This window comes from Notolepis coatsorum, assembly GCF_963971535.1.
Source record: "Notolepis coatsorum genome assembly, chromosome: 2".
Taxonomy (NCBI): domain Eukaryota; kingdom Metazoa; phylum Chordata; class Actinopteri; order Aulopiformes; family Paralepididae; genus Notolepis; species Notolepis coatsorum.
Genome location: NC_140166.1, coordinates 103,394,225 through 103,400,224, shown reverse-complemented (window position 1 = coordinate 103,400,224; position 6,000 = coordinate 103,394,225).

The following is a 6,000-nucleotide window of genomic DNA, read 5'->3' as shown; positions in this document are numbered from 1 at the left end:
GTCAGTTGGTCAGCCAGTCAGTCAGCCGGTCAATCAGTCGGTCAGCCAGCCGGTCAGTTGCAACTCAAGCTGTGATTGGCCTGCTTGCCCAGCGTAGACTTCCACCATTCTGTCTGTAAGTTGATATGTCAGGACAGCGTTGCTCTGGTGGAGGAGATATTAGCACAGGAGTCTGTGTGTAGTATTAGTGAAGATTGCAAGAAGATGCCACAACATTCACTGTGAGAGATGGACCAGGACACTGGTTTGGACACCTCAGAATGGAAAAACCATCAGATGATGAACTACAGGAGAAGATAAGTGTCTCTTGGCTGTCTCCTGACTGTCTCATGTCTGTCTCCTGTCTGTCTCATGTCTGTCTCCTGTCTCCTGACTGTCTCATGTCTGTCTCCTGGCTGTCTCCTGTCTGTCTCCTGTCTCCTGAATGTCTCCTGTCTGTCTCCTGTCTGTCTCCTGTCTCCTGTCTGTCTCCTGGCTGTCTCCTGTATGGCTCCTGTCTGTCTCGTGTATCTTGTCTGTCTCCTGTCTGTCTCCTGTCTGTATCCTGTCTGTCTCATGTATCTTGTCTGTCTCCTGTCTCTTGTCTCCTCACTGTCTCCTGTCTCATGTCTCTTGTCTCCTCACTGTCTCCTGTCTATTGTCTCCTGTCTCCTATCTCCTGCCTCTTGTATCCTCACTGTCTCCTGTCTCCTGTCTCTTGTCTCCTGTCTGTCTCCTATCTGTCTCCTGTCTCCTATCTCTTGTCTCCTGTCTGTCTCCTGTCTGTATCCTGTCTCCTGTCTGTCTCATGTCTCCTGTCTGTCTCCTGTCTGTCTCATGTCTCCTGTATGTCCCTTGTATGTATCTTGTCTCATGTCTGTCTCATGTCTCCTCACTGTCTCCTGTCTATTGTCTCTTGTCTCCTGTCTCTTGTCTCCTCACTGTCTCCTGGCTCTTGTCTCCTCACTGTCTCCTGTCTATTGTCTCCTGTCTTTTGTCTCCTGTATCTTGTCTCCTCGCTGTCTCCTGTCTCCTCTCTCATGTCTGTCTCCTGTCTGTCTCTTGTCTCCTGGCTGTCTCCTGTCTGTCTCTTGTCTCCTGGCTGTCTCCTGTCTCCTGTCTGTCTCCTGTCTGTCTCCTGTCTGTCTCTTGTCTCCTGGCTGTCTTGTCTCCTGTCTCATGGCTGTCTCCTGTCTCCTGTCTTCTGTCTCCTGGCTGTCTCCTGTCTCCTGGCTGTCTCCTGTCTCCTGGCTGTCTCATGGCTGTCTCATGTCTGTATCCTGTCTCCTGTCTGTCTCCTGTCTCCTGGCTGTATCCTGTCTGTATCTTGTCTCCTGGCTGTGTCCTGGCTGTCTCCTGTCTTCTGGCTGTCTCCTGGCTGTCTCCTGTCTCCTGTCTCTTGTCTCCTGGCTGTCTCCTGTCTCCTGTCTGTCTCCTGGCTGTCTCATGTCTCCTGGCTGTCTCCTGTCTCCTGGCTGTATCCTGTCTCCTGTCTGTCTCCTGTCTCCTGTCTGTCTCCTGGCTGTCTCCTGTCTATCTCCTGGCTGTCTCCTGTCTGTCTCCTGGCTGTCTCCTGGCTGTCTCCTGTATCTTGTCTCCTGTCTCTTGTCTCCTGTCTGTCTCCTCACTGTCTCCTGTCTCATGTCTGTCTCTTGTCTCCTGTCTCATGTCTGTCTCCTGGCTGTCTCCTGTCTGTCTCTTGTCTCATGGCAGTATCATGTCTGTATCCTGTCTCCTGTCTGTCTCTTGTCTCATGGCTGTCTCCTGGCTGTCTCCTGTCTGTCTCATGTCTCCTGGCTGTCTCCTGTCTCCTGGCTGTATCCTGTCTCCTGTCTGTCTCCTGTCTCCTGTCTGTCTCCTGGCTGTCTCCTGTCTATCTCCTGGCTGTCTCCTGTCTGTCTCCTGGCTGTCTCCTGGCTGTCTCCTGTATCTTGTCTCCTGTCTCTTGTCTCCTGTCTGTCTCCTCACTGTCTCCTGTCTCATGTCTGTCTCTTGTCTCCTGTCTCATGTCTGTCTCCTGGCTGTCTCCTGTCTGTCTCTTGTCTCATGGCAGTATCATGTCTGTATCCTGTCTCCTGTCTGTCTCTTGTCTCATGGCTGTCTCCTGGCTGTCTCCTGTCTGTCTCATGTCTCCTGGCTGTCTCCTGTCTCCTGGCTGTCTCCTGTCTCTTGTCTGTCTCCTGGGTGTCTCCCGTATCATGTCTGTCTCATGTCTGTCTCCTGTATCTTGTCTCCTCACTGTCTCCTGATTCCTGTATCTTGTCTCCTCACTGTCTCCTGTCTCTTGTCTCCTGTCTCTTGTCTCCTCACTGTCTCCTGTCTCCTGTATATTGTCTCCTCACTGTCTCCTGTATCTTGTCTCCTGTCTCTTGTCTCCTGTCTCTTGTCTCCTCACTGTCTCCTGTCTCCTGTCTCTTGTCTGTCTCCTGTCTGTCTCTTGTCTCCTGGCTGTTTCCTGTCTGTCTCCTGTATGTCTCCTGTCTGTCTCCTGTATCATGGCTGTCTCCTGTCTGTCTCCTGGCTGTCTCCTGTCTGTCTCTTGTCTCCTGGCTGTCTCCTGTCTCCTGTCTGTCTCCTGTCTGTCTCCTGTCTGTCTCTTGTCTCCTGGCTGTCTTGTCTCCTGTCTCATGGCTGTCTCCTGTCTCCTGTCTTCTGTCTCCTGGCTGTCTCCTGTCTCCTGGCTGTCTCCTGTCTCCTGGCTGTCTCATGGCTGTCTCATGTCTGTATCCTGTCTCCTGTCTGTCTCCTGTCTCCTGGCTGTATCCTGTCTGTATCTTGTCTCCTGGCTGTCTCCTGGCTGTCTCCTGTCTTCTGGCTGTCTCCTGGCTGTCTCCTGTCTCCTGTCTCTTGTCTCCTGGCTGTCTCCTGTCTCCTGTCTGTCTCCTGGCTGTCTCATGTCTCCTGGCTGTCTCCTGTCTCCTGGCTGTATCCTGTCTCCTGTCTGTCTCCTGTCTCCTGTCTGTCTCCTGGCTGTCTCCTGTCTATCTCCTGGCTGTCTCCTGTCTGTCTCCTGGCTGTCTCCTGGCTGTCTCCTGTATCTTGTCTCCTGTCTCTTGTCTCCTGTCTGTCTCCTCACTGTCTCCTGTCTCATGTCTGTCTCTTGTCTCCTGTCTCATGTCTGTCTCCTGGCTGTCTCCTGTCTGTCTCTTGTCTCATGGCAGTATCATGTCTGTATCCTGTCTCCTGTCTGTCTCTTGTCTCATGGCTGTCTCCTGGCTGTCTCCTGTCTGTCTCATGTCTCCTGGCTGTCTCCTGTCTCCTGGCTGTCTCCTGTCTCTTGTCTGTCTCCTGGGTGTCTCCCGTATCATGTCTGTCTCATGTCTGTCTCCTGTATCTTGTCTCCTCACTGTCTCCTGATTCCTGTATCTTGTCTCCTCACTGTCTCCTGTCTCTTGTCTCCTGTCTCTTGTCTCCTCACTGTCTCCTGTCTCCTGTATATTGTCTCCTCACTGTCTCCTGTATCTTGTCTCCTGTCTCTTGTCTCCTGTCTCTTGTCTCCTCACTGTCTCCTGTCTCCTGTCTCTTGTCTGTCTCCTGTCTGTCTCTTGTCTCCTGGCTGTTTCCTGTCTGTCTCCTGTATGTCTCCTGTCTGTCTCCTGTATCATGGCTGTCTCCTGTCTGTCTCCTGGCTGTCTCCTGTCTGTCTCATGTCTCCTGGCTGTCTCATGTCTGTCTCCTGTCTGTCTCATGTCTGTCTCTTGTTTCCTGGCTGTCTCCTGTCTGTCTCCTGGCTGTCTCCTGTCTCCTGTATGTCTCCTGTCTGTCTCCTGTCTCCTGGCTGTCTCCTGTCTGTCTCCTGTCTGTCTCTTGTCTCCTGCCTGTCTCCTGTCTCCTGGCTGTCTCCTGTCTTCTGTCTGTCTCCTGGCTGTCTCCTGTCTCATGTCTGTCTCCGGTCTGTCTCCTGTATCTTGTCTCCTCACTGTCTCCTGTCTCCTGTATCTTGTGTCCTCACTGTCTCCTGTCTCATGTCTTTTGTCTCCTGTCTCTTGTCTCCTCACTGTCTCCTGTCTCCTGTATCTTGTCTCCTGTCTCTTGTCTCCTGTCTCTTGTCTCCTCACTGTCTCATGTTTCTTGTCTCCTGTCTGTCTCCTGTCTGTCTCTTGTCTCCTGGCTGTCTCCTGTCTGTCTCCTGTCTGTCTCCTGTCTCATGTCTGTCTCCTGTCTGTCTCCTGTCTGTCTCCTGTCTCCTGTCTGTCTCTTGTCTCCTGGCTGTCTCCTGTCTCCTGGCTGTCTCATGTCTCCTGGCTGTCTCCAACCTGATTGTCAGTCAGTCAGCCGGTCAGTCAGTTGGTCAGCCAGTCAGTCAGCCGGTCAATCAGTCGGTCAGCCAGCCGGTCAGTTGCAACTCAAGCTGTGATTGGCCTGCTTGCCCAGCGTAGACTTCCACCATTCTGTCTGTAAGTTGATATGTCAGGACAGCGTTGCTCTGGTGGAGGAGATATTAGCACAGGAGTCTGTGTGTAGTATTAGTGAAGATTGCAAGAAGATGCCACAACATTCACTGTGAGAGATGGACCAGAACACTGGTTTGGACACCTCAGAATGGAAAAACCATCAGATGATGAACTACAGGAGAAGAGAAGTGTCTCTTGGCTGTCTCCTGTCTGTCTCCTGTCTGTCTCCTGTCTGTCTCCTGTCTGTCTCTTATCTCCTGGCTGTCTTGTCTCCTGTCTGTCTCCTGTCTCCTGGCTGTCTCCTGTCTCCTGTCTTCTGTCTCCTGTCTTCTGTCTCCTGGCTGTCTCCTGTCTCCTGTCTCCTGGCTGTATCCTGTCTCCTGGCTGTCTCATGGCTGTCTCATGTCTGTATCCTGTCTCCTGTCTGTCTCCTGTATCCTGGCTGTATCCTGTCTGTCTCCTGTCTCCTGGCTGTCTCCTGGCTGTCTCATGTCTGTCTCCTGTCTCCTGGCTCCTTGTCTGTCTCCTGGCTGTCTCCTGGCTGTATCCTGTCTCCTGGCTGTCTCATGTCTCCTGTCTGTCTCCTGGCTGTCTCCTGTCTCATGTCTGTCTCCTGTCTGTCTCCTGTATCTTGTCTCCTCACTGTCTCCTGTCTCCTGTATCTTGTGTCCTCACTGTCTCATGTCTTCTGTATCTTGTCTCCTGTCTCTTGTCTCCTGTCTATTGTCTCCTCACTGTCTCATGTCTCCTGTCTCCTGTCTCTTGTCTCCTGTCTGTCTCCTGTCTGTCTATTGTCTCCTGGATGTCTCCTGTCTGTCTCCTGTCTGTCTCCTGTCTCATGTCTGTCTCCTGTCTGTCTCCTGTCACATGGCTGTCTCCTGTCTGTATCCTGTCTCCTGTCTGTCTCTTGTCTCCTGGCTGTCTCCTGTCTCCTGGCTGTCTCATGTCTCCTGGCTGTCTCCAACCTGATTGTCAGTCAGTCAGCCGGTCAGTCAGTTGGTCAGCCAGTCAGTCAGCCGGTCAATCAGTCGGTCAGCCAGCCGGTCAGTTGCAACTCAAGCTGTGATTGGCCTGCTTGCCCAGCGTAGACTTCCACCATTCTGTCTGTAAGTTGATATGTCAGGACAGCGTTGCTCTGGTGGAGGAGATATTAGCACAGGAGTCTGTGTGTAGTATTAGTGAAGATTGCAAGAAGATGCCACAACATTCACTGTGAGAGATGGACCAGAACACTGGTTTGGACACCTCAGAATGGAAAAACCATCAGATGATGAACTACAGGAGAAGAAAAGTGTTTCTTGGCTGTCTCCTGACTGTCTCCTGTCTGTCTCCTGTCTGTCTCATGTCTGTCTCCTGTCTCCTGACTGTCTCATGTCTGTCTCCTGGCTGTCTCCTGTCTGTCTCCTGTCTCCTGAATGTCTCCTGTCTGTCTCCTGTCTGTCTCCTGTCTCCTGTCTGTCTCCTGGCTGTCTCCTGTATGGCTCCTGTCTGTCTTGTGTATCTTGTCTGTCTCCTGTCTGTCTCCTGTCTGTATCCTGTCTGTCTCATGTATCTTGTCTGTCTACTGTCTCTTGTCTCCTCACTGTCTCCTGTCTCATGTCTCTTGTCTCCTCACTGTCTCCTGTCT